Source organism: Hermetia illucens, chromosome 5 (genome assembly GCF_905115235.1).
Source record: "Hermetia illucens chromosome 5, iHerIll2.2.curated.20191125, whole genome shotgun sequence".
Lineage (NCBI taxonomy): Eukaryota > Metazoa > Arthropoda > Insecta > Diptera > Stratiomyidae > Hermetia > Hermetia illucens.
In genome coordinates this window covers 63,898,955-63,916,321 of record NC_051853.1, presented here as the reverse complement: position 1 = coordinate 63,916,321, position 17,367 = coordinate 63,898,955, and the positions used below count along the sequence as shown (strand labels likewise).

At 40.0% G+C, this 17,367-nt stretch overlaps 1 protein-coding gene across 1 annotated transcript in view; it reads left to right on the top strand.

Annotated features, from left to right (window-relative positions):
- Nucleotides 1-17,367, top strand: part of LOC119656790 — an 88,716-nt gene that overhangs the window by 1,736 nt on the left and 69,613 nt on the right. The window lies entirely within an intron of this gene.

The following is a 17,367-nucleotide window of genomic DNA, read 5'->3' as shown; positions in this document are numbered from 1 at the left end:
AGTACGAAACTCTATTTGACTCCGCCTTGAATTTCAGATTTCTCATCGATACAGAACGTGACCTTCTCTTCGGAATGCCCCTTCCGCACAGAACATTTCAGATACACTTCCTGTTGATAGTGTAGAAATGGAGATGTAATCTCTACATATTTTTCTGGTCCGGAGGGTGTCAATTCGGTTAGGATGGAAAGCAGCCTGGTCTCTGTCGATCAAATTTCCGAGACGCTCTTTGATATGTTCCAGGATAATTTTACCTATTATCTTCGCTGTCACCGTGGTGGAATGAAGATCTCTTCAACCTCAGAAATCAGATTTCCCGCAAATCAGAACTATTACTAGAACATCGAGAGTACCAGCGAATTCGCGGGGCTCAGTAAGAGTCTGTCCAAGGAGCATAAGAGCCCATCCTTTCTTGAAAAGTCGGAAGGCTTCTGGACGGAATCTTCTGGTGAAACCTTGGAGCTGCTGGTTCAAACACTCTCCCGCCAGCGAGGAGGGCTGTGATTCCGAGCCTTGCCTGAAGGGTTTGCGGCAACTCCAGCTGGGCGAGACTATTAAATCGGTAACCAAGGATCGGCTGGGCTATAAACATCTTCACTGTCGGGCATAGATGGCACAATGCCAATCATGCTACGGAACCAGCAGGAGCCGTGATTTCTTGAGATTTATCGGAGGTGTATCTCTTTAGGATACGTACCACAGTCCTAGAGACGCACACTAGTGGTTTCCATACCGAAATCAGGCAGGCGCGGCCATGAGCCCGCGAAGGATTTTGGATCAATCAGCCTCATCTCTTCCGTGTTGAAGACCTTAGAGCGCGTCCTAAGCATCCACTTAAGGGCAATTATGGAGAGAAAGCCTTTCTCTAAGTCCCAGCATGCTTACCTTAAAGGACAGTTCAGTCGGATCTGTGAGGCGATCACTTGACATTGGAAAGCAGCGGGGTGATTTAGTGTCAGGAGACATCATGGAATGGGCGTTGCGAAAGGTATGTCTGTGGCAGAGTACCTGAATTCCACCTACCACGACTGAATGAACAAAGATTGGTTCTTTCCTCCAATGTATCTGGGTGTAATCCTGGATCCAAAACTAAATTGGAGATTGAACATAGAACTGAGAGTTAAGAAGGCCTATATAGCCTTCTATGCCGGCTCTGTGGTGCGTCCAATCCTGATGTACGACTCTATTGTATGGTGGCAGACTTGGAGCCAAAAATACAACAGAACGAAGCTTAATAAGGTTCAATGAACCGCGTGTGCAGGTGCTACTGGGGCTCTGCCCGGCAGATGCTCTCAATGTACTTCTCTCCTGCCCCTAGACTTCTATGCTGGACAACTAAGCCATACGGCGACAGTAACATCCTCGACGGAGTACTTCGGGAAATCTGGGCATCCCCCACGTATTATGCCACACGTAAACTGAACTTTACGAGAAACTTTGCTGTGGACTGTCCAGCCAGGGCAGGGTGAAAGACCTATAACATAGCTCGATCACGAGAGCTGTGCCAGACTCGTGCAAATGCATTCAAGATTACGGCAATAGGGGACCATGCCGTCAGGCTCGGCATACCCTACAATTCGCATTGCCGAAGCTGCGGAAAAAGGGGAGAGACTCTCAGGCACTACCTCCACGATTGCCCAGTTCTAGCTAGAGTCAGGCTGGGGACACTGTGTAAACCATTCTTTGGGAACATCAGTGGAATTTCTAGCTGCAGGGCGGGAGAGCTGCTTCCTTCGTGAATGCTGTGGGCTGGCTCTGAAGATCTGAACCGGCTGGACTTTGCCTCCCTGCTCTCATAACAGATGTCACGGTCTTTGGAGTTTGTGGCATCAAAACGGCACACTACAGTCCTAATTGGGTTCCTCGGAACGGCCACTGATACCTACCTACCCCATCTTCACGACGTCATGCAATACAAAAATTGTCGTTTCAGACAATTGTTCTTTCTCGAGATATTAGTGCCTCTCTGCCTTCTCTACTCCCAGGGAAAGAATTCGGATTCCTAGGATTTGCGGATGAGTGAAAGCAGCAAGCCTAGCGGCTTGCCCCGCTTTAGTGCATTGATGTCCGAGATGATTTCACTTTTGTTTCGGATAGCCATCCATGTCCGTATGTTAGCTACTTCATCCACAAGAGGTGCAACTTCACCAGATGTTATACGCTTGAGAAATGGGGGAAAAGTCCGCTCCGCTTCTTAAGCAGCTCGTGATTATGGATAAAGAACCGATCGTTATCGACCCTAACTGGATCATGGAACGTGGTCAACAACTCTTGCTTTAGAGGAAAGAGTAGTTTTGATGGTTGGGGGTCCAGTGCTCTTCAATATTGTCCGGCGAGTTGTTCCAGATATCTCTCGACCAGTCGACAAGGTAGTTTTCCTACTACTGAATGATAGCCGGGTCCCTAATGCTGACTTTGTTGAGCTTATAGACCTTTGCGAGGAGATTGGAGTTGCTGTCCCCGCACTGTCAGATTTTATTATTTAGGCGTTTCGGTGCCACATCGGGTGTTTCAACCTTCGCTGGTCTCTGCGGTGCGCGAGACATTTTCGTGGAGAAAAACTAACGACCTTTTTAGAATGAATTATAGTTTCTTCTCTTCAGTGCTAAATTATCTTCTATTTGAACTGAAAATATGTTGAAAAAAAAACACATTTTTCTTTTCGCACTTTCAAAAAGCTCAACTCATTTTTCCCTTCACAAAGAAATCAAGAAAAAGCATCAATTTTAGACCTCCTTAAGCCGGCTCCTCCTTAAGGTGATGAAGGATAAGAACCTCGCTATTATATGATAGCTTTTTTAAGGTTTTGTATGAAACAAAACCTTATTATAATCGAGTCGATGTCTGTCTGTCTGTCACATCCGATTTATTCGGAAACGGCTGAGGTGATTGTCACGAAAACTTGTAAGAGCTTGTGGTCCGATGTTCCATTTACATACAGCAAGTGGCGCTATTTTGTGTTGTTTAAGGGGGGCTCTCCATATATGTGAATGAAGGGTGCAATTTTTTTTTCACAGAATATAGTCATGTGGGGTATCAAATGAAAGGGCTTTAGTACTTTTCGAAACTGGCCCCACATTTGATATCGGGTGAAACGCTATTCTAATGAACACACAATCTTTTCTTGGTTTCCGCTGCACTTTATTTTATATAATATATTCGTTTGATTGGGAATAAGTGTTTTATACATACACTTCTTTGTTTGAGGATTGAGTGGTCCTGAGTCTCCACATCCACTTGATGTCGAATCGCACTAATTTTGAAGGAGCAACTTACTCCTTCCTTCTAGTGCATGGACCACTCTTTTATGAGCAAATACCGAACATAATTTTTCAAAAATTGCTGATGGTTTCGTCGTCAGGGCAGAGGCAATTTTTCAAACATTGCATAACCTCGGCCCTGTTGAGCGCCTTGAATCAAAATGAATTATATTGAGCGAAACACTACGGTTTAGACCTTTATTGGTCTAAATCTATACAAAGGCTTTGAGGAGAATCGAATAGTCTTGAGGCCTACATCGACTTGGTGCTAGGCCGCACTAATTTTGAGGAGAAACTTCTACTAGTCCACTGAGCACGCTTATGGCCAAATGCTCAGTTTTTAAGTGTTTGATATTATAATTTACGTAAAGATCTCCACATTGCTTGAAATTTGAAAACATTATTCCAAACTGTTCCGACATCTTTAAAACGTATAACTAGTAACAGCACGAAATTTCCATCGCGGGCCTAATCCTAAGTAACGGAAATGACGAAAAAGGTCCAAAGTCTAAACTCTATCCCCCTGAGTCTCGAGCGATTGAGAATCTCCTATAATATACATAGGCTATTATAAATCACAACTACACCCGTTTTTAGCAACATTTTATATGGGCCCTTATAGATAAATACAATTGACTATTTTAAATTCAATACTAAATCCAAAATTTACTCTTATTCAACGATATTGTTCAGCAGAAGATTTGTTTAGTTTATCTTCTTTAGAGAACCGTTATGCATAGATGTTTATAAAAGAGAAATTTTCAAAAAAGAACACAAATTTTAACTTTAAAATATTCACATAGCATAGTTTTCGCTTTTTCTTCTTTGTTTTGTCTCCAATTCACTCCTTTGTGAAATATAGGGCAACCACACAGCCTTTTTCCTTATTGTTATTTGTTCCCACTTTGATTTTCAAAGAAGCTGCGTTTCAGTTCATCATCGTCACTAACTGCTGGGCAAGTGATAAGCCTATAGCAGCGGGACTGCACAATGACGGACACAACCATTTATAATGAATCGGGATTCGAACCCAGGACAATGAGATAGACAGGCTGACGCTCAACTAATTCGATCGCCTAGGACTACCTTTTAATCATACGAAACGTATTCACACTGAAAATGTCCTTCTAGATAATTTTCGAAGGGATCAGTAACTAATAAATGTCGATCTAGATCTACGCATTGGTTAAGAAGGGTTAGGGACACCTACCACTCTATTAGTGCAATCTGGAATATGCCCACTAAGGCAAGAAAGGATTCTACACATCGAACGAAAATTGAAGGAGCAAAGAAGGTAGTTTTACAGATGTGAAACGTGATTAGCATTCAAGGTACTAATCACTGAAACTTCAAAGTAAAAACATTGGAATTAGTTTTACAGACATCATAAAATTCTGTTCTTCAGGATTATATTCAATTCAGCAACTGTAGGTAGATTATAAACATTGAATGACTTTTGCAACCTCTAAATTTTACAGGTGCGAAAGATTTTCCTTGAAAAAAAAACCCATGCATAGACGTTTTTCAGACCTCTCTTAAGGACTTGGATTAGTTGCAGCCTAATCCTTATCCTAGTTTATATATTTTATATTTGCAAGGTACTTATGAGGCAGCTATCCATTAATGTTTAGATTCCAAGAAACTATTTTCTATGTTTGCCTTCTTTTGAAACTCCTCTTTGAAATAAGTATTTAGTGAGGTTGTTAATCCGTATTAGTATCTAAAATCGGTTAGTCCTTAATTTATTATTCAAATTACCTTTTTAAACCTGGCCAGGTAATTTTCCTGGGTTTGATATTTCGAAGACCAGCTATTCTCGGAGATCTACTCTAAATCTCACCGAGGAAGAGGACAATTCCGTGAAAATCTAGTCCTTTTTGGTTTTCAAGTAATACTTTCGGACATCTGAATAGCTGCTCATAATTAAAGGATGCGTATATTACTAGGAATTTCGGACATTTCGTCTAACATTTTCATGCCAAGGCGACCTATGAAATTGGTTGGCAATGCGTTGCAGGATTTATGGAGCTCGTTTTATCGAGAGCAGATCAGTTATTTTTGTAGTAAGCATCTATGGTATTTTTCACATTGGTTTTAGGCTAATTTATTGTATGGAAGATTCGAAAGAATTCAATTGTGGATATATAAAAACAATATACACATCTGAAGAACTTTGGAAGATTATCATCTTCTGAACAATAGGTTGGCATCCAATTTGATGCGTAAATTGTGTTTAATTAGTTTTGTAAGTTTTGAGGTGCTGACTTGAATTTGAACCATCCACAATGACAGGTAGGCTAGATACACTAGCACTACAGATGCTATGTGAAATAACCCCTGCCTAAGAAACGAATTTTGCAGTACAACAAAGACAATTATTTTGAGGGATCAAGTTGACACATCGTTTCAGAATTATTGATATTTTCCGGCTGAGTCATTTCCAGAGAATACGCGGCAGTAATTATTAGATACTATATATCAACGCATTCATTCCGATTGTTTCTACAAGTTGACCTTGAAAACTGGGTAGGGTGTGATCTATATTTTCTATGAACTCAAGGAAATACATCTCGTGTCTTATCATGTTCTTCACAATCCAAAAAAAAAAATAGAAAATAGTCAAGTCTTTATCCAGTAATATTTTTCTGGCCTTGATTACCGAAGGAGTGGAGGTTGAATACCAGTACTGGTACGTTTACTCAATGATAATAGTTGAAATCGTGATTGTTGCACTTTCTTTCTGGTTTGTTTTCCGCATCTTATCTAGTTGACGATGAGATACATACATTATTAAATGTGCTTTTCTTCCGGCACTTTCTGATTCTTGTAGATATCTTATTTGCTTCTACCTTCATCATCATCCTCATCAACGGCGCAACAACCGGTATCCGGTCTAGGCCTGCCTTAATAAGGAATATCAGACATGCCAGGTTTTGCGCCGAGGTCCACCAATTCGATATCCCTAAAAGCTATCTGGCGTCCTGACCTACGCCATCGCTCGATCTCAGGCAGGGTCTGCCTCGTCTTCTTTTTCTAACATAGGATATTGCCCTTATAGACTTTCCGGGCTGGATCATCCTCATTCATACGGATTAAGCTTCTTCAGAGGATTCTTCTCTCGAACGCGGCCAAGAGTTCACAATTTTTCTTGCTAAGAACCCAACTCTCCAGGTAATACGCGAGGACTGGCAAGATCATTGTCTTGTACAGTAAGAGCTTTGACCCTATGGTGAGACGTTTCGAGCGGAACAGTTTTTGTAAGCTGAAATAGGCTCTGTTGACTGCCAACAACGTGGGCGGATTTCATCATCGTAGCTGTCATCGGTTGTGATTTTCGACCTTAGAAAGGAGAAATTGTCCACGGTCTCTTATTCTTCCCGTTTGACCAGTACGGTTTGATGTTGTTTGGTTGGCTTTTGGTGCTGACCTTGCCACCATATACTTTGTCTTGCCTTCATTGATGTGCAGCCCAAGATCTCGCGCCGCCTGCTCGATCTGGATGAAGGCAGTTTGTACGTTTCGGGTCATTCTTCCATGATGTCGATATCGTCAGCATAGTCCAGTAGTTGGGTGGATTTAAAGAAGATCGTACCTCTTGCATTTAACTCAGCATCACGGATCACTTGCTCGAGGGCCAAGGTTAAAGAGGACGCATGATAGGGCATCCCCCTTGTCGTAGACCGTTGTTGATGTCGAATGGTCTTGAGAGTGATCCTGCTATTTTTTTCTGGCCTCGCAGCCTATTCAGTCTTATCAATTTCGTTGGGATACCGAATTCTCTCATGGCCGTGTGTAGTTTTACCCTAGGCTATGCCATCATATGCGGCTTCAGAGTCGATGAATAGATGGTGAAACTGATGGCCATATTTCAACAGTTTTTCCATCGCTTGCCGCAGAGAGAAAATCTGATCTGTTGCTGATTTGCCTGGAGTGAAGCCTCTATTGGTTATGGGCAAATGATGTTCTGGCTTCGACTTTAATTCACCCTTTTATGAGTAATGTTATATATGTTTACTTAAGTATGTTTTAAGCTTCAATTCACCAGAATTTGAGTAGGAATTCGTCGTACGTATCTTGTTAATTCCTGCTCAAATTAGCCAAGCACTGAATATGATGATGTCGCCAGTCTCAACCTGCCATGGAATTCAGATCCTTTATATCTGAATTTATAGCGAAATTCTCGATACCAAAAATGTATCAATTTATTGAACAATCCAGTTTAGGGTGCACTAAATTGAGTAGGCGGTGAAAGAAAATACAACATCTTCTTTTATTCTACGTTGCAATACTTTCATTTCCCTTCTTTCTGCAATGAATCTTCAAATCATCAAATGGAGAAATATTGCTTTTTTCGAGGGAGTTTTTTTTTTTGTGAAACCTTTTTTAAATATGTTGATATTGTTTGGGAACTCTTTTGGCGTTTTGCTAGTTAGTTCTGAAATGGGTGCCAAGCTTTTGGCAATTCTGCTTCGCCTTAAAATTTCCGAGAGGTAAAACAATTGAATACGGCGATAGAATAAAGAACCTGTTTTGCGCCCTCGGCCAATTCTACTATAAATGCGAATTAAAGAAGAAGGGAAGGGTCCCCAAATAAACAAGAAAAATTTTTTTTTTGTTTATTTAATTTACTTGAAAATGAGTCATAACAATTTGACATTTTGAAAGCAATAGAGCAAAATCCGAAACATCGTTGTCAAACATGCAAATCGAATACAAACTCGAGGAGTCAGACGCCAGAAATTTACCGCTTTCGAGGGGTTACTTATCCTTGTGTTTTGCAGTCAATCCAGTCCTCTGCATCCGATCCAACAATTTCTTCTTTTGTTATGGTTCCAAAGGTTTGGGGGTGGCCAAATGACCATTCAGGCCAATTATTGTCAACCACAAAGGTAACCAGAGGAAAGTGGTCTGCCAGCAAATAATTGCAAATTAATCACCAATTTTGCATCATACTTACGTAAGATGATAATTTGAATTCAGAAATACACTTCCTGTTTGACAAAGGAATCGGCATAATGCTCATATACGAAACGTACCTTACAAAAACGAATTTCAAATTGATGAGTATTGCTTCTACGACACTAAACACTCGGAAGGGAAAGTCCCTAGCATTACCGGAATACTATGAAATATATCAGATCCCAAATTAAGCATTATTTTCTTTATAAGACAGTAAGAATAGATTTTTTTTTCGCTGGGAATTTTAATGCTAAGCACACTTATTGAGAATCCAGATTGATCACTCCCAAGGAAAGACAGTTGTGGGACGTGCTAGCTCGGGACATTAGATTTGAAATCGTCTTATCCGGACAGTCCACTTATTGGCCAGCAGATTGATGAAAAATTCCGGACCTGACTGACTTTGGTGTTACTAAAAATGTGAAGCGAGAGTTGATAACCAGTGAGCCGTCCTATGAGTTGTTTTCATACCACTCGCCCTTCATTGTAACACTTGCAAGCGTATCTCCTATAACAAACGATACAAGTAGGAAACTAACAGTCAAATCAAGGAACTGACTTCCGTAAGTATGATATATAAACGCTCATCAATGAATAAACATTCGCTTGAAAACCGAAGCTGAAATAGTCAAAAGCCTTGTTGAAATTCAATGAAATAATGACTGTGACTGCACAACTCTCTACCCTAAACACAAGTATCGCGAATCTCCAAAAAAGTATAACACCTCATAGTATACTACAGCTGGTCCAAGTTAAGTGCAAGTTGAGAAAAAAATGGCAGGCTCACAAATCCCACAGACGAAAAGCAGTAATTGGCCAGATCAAATCGGTCGCTCCATGAAGCCTTTAAGGATCAACGAGAACAGGCAATCACTAAAGTTACTCACGCGGTTTATCACCTATTGCATTAACTGATTTTTCTCTGTAGAAAAGCTACAAGAAAGTTGAAGAGACCTGCTCAATGCGAATCGCCACTGAGATCAGCAGATGGCAGCTGGGCAAGAAGGGATGCCGAAAAAGGGCGACATTTGCAAAACATCTAAAAAAGGTATTCTTCCCCCACTTAGCGGAGATGGAGTCAAGATTTCCAAAAATATCCATAGCTACGCCGAAGGCAAGCTTCTCATTTAGAGCAAAACAAGTTATTCGGGTCTTTAAAGAATAAGCGGACTTAAAAAAAACTGCAGGACCTGACCTAATCACGCGACTCGCACAATAGTTGGGCCAAAAAGTTCGTAGGCTCACATAGAGAAAAAAGTTTGCTTGATAAAATTTGATTTTACTATTCAATATTGTTCCTTTTGAGGGCGATATAACGATTTTTCCTTTCTCAAGATAGTCAATGAATATTGGATCCATGCGCATACCAAAATACTAATGCCAGCCGACTATTGTGTCTACTACGTGTATCGTCCTCGGTGTCCGTTTCGCCTCGTTTAAACTCAGCAAACCACTTCTCAACGGTTGATTTTTCTGTTGCAAAGTCTGAATAATGTTTATTAGGCCTAAGCCTTGGCTTCAACGTATTTTTTCGACAAAAAGCAATTTATCCATTTTCTTCAAACTAACAAAAAATGTTTCAGCTTAAAATGCTCTATCCCACAAACTGATAGTCCGACAATATTCAACGCAATTCTACGTCTCGCCTATTCCTCCAAAGTTTGGAAGGTTTAAGAAGTTACAATGATTCCCAAATGCTGGAAGGACCAAACGAAGGTTGCATCCTACAGAGGTATATGTTTGCTACCCATCCTCTCAAAAGTGTTCAAAAAATGATTACGCTCAGAAATCTCACCACATCTAGTGGAAAATAGAGCACTTCTGCAACATCGGTTTGGCTTTCGAGAGAAGCAGTTCATTGGGGGATAGAAGCTATTCCTCAACGGTCTTGACGGACGAGTTGAAAAGTTGCTTACAAAATGATAAATTCGCGTAAGCGAAATCAAGTGCAGTGACGTCAATTTCACCGTAAACCGGCGAAACTGCGCTAAGGTTTCAATTAATGGTGTAACGATCCCTCGACAAAATGATAGACTACTAACGTGGTGAAACCATTCGAATCTGTTCCGACAATCGGGTGGCATTATCAGCACTAACGACATATCAAGCCAGTTGGTGTGGAGTTGTCATCAGGTGCTGCTGAAACTTGGTTGATTGAACGAAACATTCCTGATGTGGTGCCAGGGCACTCTAACATCGCTGGTAATGAGGAGGCTGGTAGACTGGCTCGCGAGGGTCCGGATACACAATGGTGGGGCCGGAAGCAGCTCGTGGAATCCGACCATCTACTGTCAAGTCTATTCTGAAGGGTGAAATTGCAAGAATTCACGCAGCCGAGTGGAGAAGTTTGCCGGCAGGCAAAAGTCCTTGTAAAAGAGCCTAGGGTCACTAGGGCGGTATTTTTGTTGTCCCTTAAGAAGTGGGACATGAGAACTCTAGTAGGACTTTTCACGGGACGGTGCTCCTTAAAACTTCCATATGGGAAGATTGGGGTGGTGGTTTCGGCTATGTGCAGCCAATGTGAGGAGGAGGAGACGGCCCCTCAGACGAAGACATCTTGGCAAGGTTTTCTTCAATGAAGAATCTGCATACGGCGCAATGGCCTGAGTGCTCGGAGCGGCGGCTCCCCCTAGTAAACTAAACTAACTAACTAACGTGGTTAAAGCATATTGAGACGAAGACAATGCAAATGAAGCTGAGAACAAAAAATGTGTATTGGCTTCTAAACAAAGACTCTTAAGCTAGGAGTCGACAACAAACACCTGGTCTACAAAGCTGTCATAATGCCAATATGGACTTACAGAATTCAGCTGTGGGGCTTAGCGTGCACATCTAACATCGAGTTTCTAAAGAGAGCCCAGTCCAGGATACTACGGTTGATCACCGGTACACCTTGGTATGTGAAAAATGGAAACACCTACAGAAACCTTAAAATTGCGACAATAAGAGAAGAGATCTCATTCCAGGTAACGAAGTACAAAGGAAGACTAGCTTTCAATTCTAACTCCTGAAAAAATGAATATGCTAGAATGTACATAAAGACAAAACGTTGTATGTGCAGACTAATCTTACTTTGTGCGGGGGTCAACTGTTTTTCGAAACCTAGCAAAAGAAAAGAAGCAGATTTACGCGGCGAAAGTTAAACAAATGGACTCTACTTCTGTCATTTTCACAAAGTCTTTATCTGGATTGGGGTTTATAGGCATTTTTCTAGCATTCAGACTCCCTCCTCGCCACCATAATTATCTAGAGAACCTATCTTTCGTTGGAATGATTTGAAAACATGGGCCTACATCGGGAGTCGTTCCTATTGGTTTCTTATGATGTTGCTTCGTTTTATTCCGAAAGGCCAGACTGCAGTAGTACAGAGTTGTATGAAGAAGAGGAGTGCTCGCCAGAGTTCTTCCATCTTGCTTCGTTTTGACTGAGAATACCCATGTCAGGTATCGCTGGAATTCTGATTCGAGCTTTAGACTCATTTAAAATCATTTCCATCCAAAGTGCGCAGACTGCAAGAACAAGTCTTGATCTTTATGAAGCAATAAAAAACATGGTCAATCATCAAATTTGTACCAAATCTGGATAGTGTTTCAAGATATCAAACTTTTCGTACACCAAATGCGGGATATTATAACATCCCGATCTGATATCTATCCAGCAGTTAACTAGATTTACGTAATATATTAAATTTTCTAGTAACAGTAGCCTCACGCTAACACTGAAACTAGTTTTAGATATAAGCAATGCCTTCTGCTTATCTCCAAATGCTCTCTTCATTCAAATTTGTCCATGGTATTTTGACTTCCTGCTATTGCCGACATTCCGGACCCAGCAAACTTATCGATAGCTCCCTATACCTAACGGAAAAATTTCTAGTCATTATTAATCAAGAAACAGCTGTCATACCGCCAGAAAATTCAAGAAAATGAGAAAATACGCTTCATACAAACAGTAGTCTTTTTCTTGTCGTCTAATGAATGAACATCGACTGCCACACGCAAAACAGCAACAACGGCGGAAATAAACATGTTTGTTGTTTACAGACGACGATATAGAAAAAAAATTGGCAGATAATGATAAAATTTTATATAAAAACATTCTTGGGACAAATTTATCTATGAAGTGTGTATGAGTACATTGTTTGTATCTTCAAAGGCGTTTATAATAAATTAACACGTAAAAACGGAAAAGTCCATTAAAGCTAATTTATAGATCTCTTGATTTTATTTTGCCCGTTACGTTGTTTCTCCGTAAAACTTCGACAATGCATCACACACAGTACTTTCCTAGATACTATAAAACAAAATCCCACTAAAATGAGAAAATATTCTTTTTTTGAAATTTCTATAAAAATAGAATGATTTCCCTGCAGCGTATATGATGTTGTTAGGGGTAGCCGTAAAGGGGTGCAAAGAGTAAGCATGAGTTTGTTTATTGCGTCTATTTTTTAGGCCACTTCTTTCATTATTGGAAAATTTCTAGGAGATTGAGAGATTTCATTTGAAGAAAATGTATCTGACCCCCTGAGGAGAGTCGGGCGCTCATAAATTTGCATCGAATACGCCTGAAGTAAATATACAGATGGATAGTTAGTTGGTAAGCGGATATAGAGATAATCTAGTGAATTGGGAAGGTCACCGAAAGATTTTTCGGATTTGAGAATGAATGAAAATGGGGCTGTGCATGTGCTGATGTCATCCATGATGTGCGAATTTTGAAGAAAACGACATGTTCTTTTGTTCTATTTCTGATTTTGGTACTGGGAGGACGGACAGACTCTGATGTTTCATACTGTTGATCCATCCACAGGCAGAATCATTATAGAAGGGGATTTAGACAGACATCTTCATGTTTCTGTTCGGCTATTGCATAAAATTTGCATGCTATTACATATGTACGTCGTCGTTTCAATTCCATCGCTCGATTTAATGATTTTAGATAAGATACCTTTCAATTTGTTATTATTTGTACCCGCCTAGGTAGCTTAAACCTTATCAAAGTCGGTTGAATGCGCTAAATTCCATAAATTGAACAAAGAAAATCAAATCGTATTCCGATTTCAGTTGAAATTTACGGTTAGATTAAGTAAAGTGGTAATCAGCAGCTTATATCGTTGATGAATTTATTTCTGATTTGTCCTGAATTATAGTTCGCCGACTCCTACCAAAATAGAAATTTGTCTGCCAACCATACACAGAAATCGGCCCAGTCTAAAATACTCAACCAGAAAATCGACTTTATTTAGGTTATCAGGAATTTAGTGTAAATAAATAGGAAAAACCACAGACAGAACAAAACAAATAGTTTTCACTTTAAAAAGCTGACAAAAACAAAGCTATTGATAAATATAATTTTAATTTTAGAAACATATTCCTTTTGATATTTCAATGAGAAATTGTTTAGTATCTCGATTAACTCTTCTTTGATAGTGATGGACAAGGCCAATTAGAGAGACCATGTTCGAGCCCTGGACGAAACCTTTAGTCACTCTTTTAAAAAGCTGAGTGTTTTGCCAAAAATGAAGGATCCGTGGAAAGTGGAAAAAATTTCTCATTGAATAATCCGGTTCATTGTCGTGGGAACTCAAGACCCCCTCAATTCTTAACAAAAAATGTGCTTCGACAAGCTTAAGCCTAAACTAGGAGGTTGTCTCTCTGAATATAATTGGTTAACACTTTCGTTTATGCTGCTCCCAGATCAAGGGTAGTCAATGTTTGTGCGTTGCTTCTATCTTCGACGAAATTGTCAGTAATTTTTTTTTATACTAAATGTCGGGAAGCCAAGTGTAGGGAAGTAGATTGCTTAATTGCTCAAGTTGAGCCAACGACCATAAAGCTTTTTTTAAGGCTTTGTGTAGAACAAAATCTTGTTAAAATCGGTTTACTGTCGGTCTGTCATATGCATTTTTCTTGGAGACGGTTATAGCGATTGACACCAGATTTGATGGGAACTATGAACACTCGTGCATACAGTGAGTTACATCCTTTTATATAATGGGGGGTCCCTGTTACATGCAAAAGGAGCGTGCGCATTTTTTTTTTCACCAAATATAGAAATGAAAGTTAAAGTTTGACATTTGTTGGAAAGGTGGGGAGTGCGGGGGGTGGAAATTGAAATTGATAATTTCTTTAACGAACCCATTCTCAGAAAGTAGCCAACCGAAAAATCTAAACAAAACCAAGAGACTATATGATGCCTAGGCTCCGAAATACACTCCATACCGATATCTGTTCAAATAAAGTTAATATTATATTACTATAATATAACGCCTTTAAGTTCATCCTAACACCAGGAAAATTTACAACAATGTAGGCTGTAACATATACCATGATCCTACCAAGTTTGGTGGTGCTATTACTAACAAAGTTATAATAGGTCAAAGTTGTTACTTCTGTGCAAATCCAAGACTTTCATTCTCACATAATATGTGCATATATTACGTGCTGCATACTAATGGGAAAAATGCACACCCAAATATCTTTATAAAAGAAACAACAAAACCTTTCATACCTGAAGCGTCCAGCTTCCGGTTTCCCGACTTGTTTGAAATTTTCACAACTGATCGATGAAGCCCTTTAAATTGAATTTCTGCGCCATCAATTATTACATTTTATTAGATGTGCGAATATATCGTTGGATTTATACTTCTTCTTTTTCTTTAGGTTTTTTCCCGTTCATAAGCGAGGTTAGTTTGTCATGATCGGTTGCGCCACTTTGTTTTGTCAAAGGCTTGATCTGAATGTAGTCCTGAGGCTTTCAAATTACCATCCAACGTATGAAGCCACCGTTGTTTCGGCCGACCTTTTGGTCGCTTACCATCGACTTCGATGTTCAGACCAATCTTGGCAAGTGAATTCTCATTAGCGCAAATTACGTGACCATAAAGTCGAAGACGCTATATCGATCGCAAATATCTCATTTCGGATGTAATCAAGTCGTGTCGTGTCACACCACTAGTCCAACGCAACATCTTCTCCATTACCAGAAAACGCCGTTCATTGTCTTTTTTATTCGGTCAACACCCAGAACTACAGAAGGCGACTGGGCGGACGACACTCTGGTAAATTTTAGATTTGAGATGTTCGTTGATACGTCGATCACAAAGAACACTGACCCGAAATATTTAAATCACTCAGTTCTGGGCAGGTCACCGCCACTGACTGTGTTTGTTTCATGGGGATCCTTCATGCTGTTTTATCGGTGGCTTAATTCGTAAGGCGACAATCATCGCCTGGTGTTTCGGTGCGATAGTTTCATAGGGAACGGCTTTGCAGCCAGTGACGGTCGTACAATATCGGCGTCTCATGAAAATATAGTCAATTTGCGTTTTACTATTACCACTATAAAATGTAGCAAGATGAGACAATCGTTTGATGATCTATGTATTTACACAAGTACAAGTACATGGGTGTACGCAGAATCGACTATACGCTCGCCATATTCATTGCGTACTCTAAGCCGTTTTCTCCATGTCGTTTATTGCCGTCTGCCTTTTCAATGATGATATAGTCATCAACAGGCACCTTATAGGTCTTTGCATCGAGAAGTTGCCAGGAGGCATCTTACTCGGCATCTGGTCGACCTGTCTGTGGTGTGTACGCGGCGGAGTAAATAGTGCGATTAGCTGATATAATAGTGAACTTCATCAGCTTCTCATCAAATCCTTCGACTTCTTTAATGGCGTCACAGAAACCTAAGGAAGCAAGACCGTATTGAATGTATGGGCTACCAAAATAAAAAAGTTTATAGTTAGGTTTTGGCACCAGACCATCGGGTTTCTTGTAGAGCGCAGATATCAATGCGACTTTTCCGAAGGGTTCTTCCGAATTCCTCGATCTTTCCAGTGAAGGTGCTAATATGCGGCATGAATGCACGTATTTGATTTGCTCGAACTAATTTACTAACCTCCTGACGCCGTCCGTGTGTCAAGAACCCTTATTCTTTTCTCGAAAGAATGACATTAACCACATTGGATGTATTTTATTGGTCTGAGAGAAGACGCGACGCGGTTATTAAACACAGATTCCAGTAATTGCCCCTCAAAATTAAAAGACTTGCCGCGTTTTTTTTTTTTTGTTGAAAAGTAATTTAGGTAATTAGTGTTGTTAGTATAAATAGAACCGTAGAATCGCAATTGTTTTCAGTAGCTTTGTACTGATGAAGGGAGTAAGTTGCTCCCGAAATATATATATACATAATAAAAGAAAATTGTAGTTTGGAGTAAGCTACTGGTCTATCAATTTAAGACTTAACTACAAATAGAAGATAATATCTAACCTCTTAGGAGCAATTTCTGAATTTATTGAATGATCGAAAAGTTTCTTGGATTGTTGGTAATTGTATCAGTATTCTATCGTTTTCAGTTGCTATAATTTCCTATTCGGCAAAGCATCCAACCACAATATGCTAACCATCTACTATGCCCTTTCTATCGAAAATCAGATTACCTTTTTAATGTCGAGACTGAGCGCAACATAGTCTATAATGCGCATACTGTTTTTACTTATCAATTAGGAGGTTTCTCAGACCTCTCCGAAATATTTTTTGACGTTCTCCAGCTTTAGTCAGCTCACTAAAACAACGTTACGGTTTGGGGAAAAATATGAAGCGACAATCATAATTCGTTTTCTTGACTATATTATATCCAGTCACTTTGTTGATTTTTGTACGGAAACGAGAGTAGGCACGTTTTCTGGCTAATCCGCTACAATTGCTGTCACTATTATCACTTTTTCTCAGGTCTTTATTTTCAAAACGTCTTCAAGCCTTTTCCCCGCTGCTGTTCTTTGTGTGCGGGTTTTTAAAGTTGATTGCTTTAATTGCATGCTGTCTATAGTATGTCCTGAATCACAAGCATTCACAATATTCGCGAGGATCGATGAAATTTTAGAATATATTATACCTGCAAAATAAGTTAAATTCGTTGCTATTACATCTCCAATTAAAATCAGCAGCCGAATTGTTCCTCCAACTTTGCCTATTTTAGATGCATTGAAGTATTTTGATGTTCTGGTCCACATTAAAATGTTCAGGCTCCGCTCGGACACCACCTTGTCTTGGTCGGGTAGCCTGCAGTGGCTCACTACTACATTAGGCTTGTCTAAATAACACGAAGATGGAAGCAGCAGATTTTAACTCTTCTAGTGGT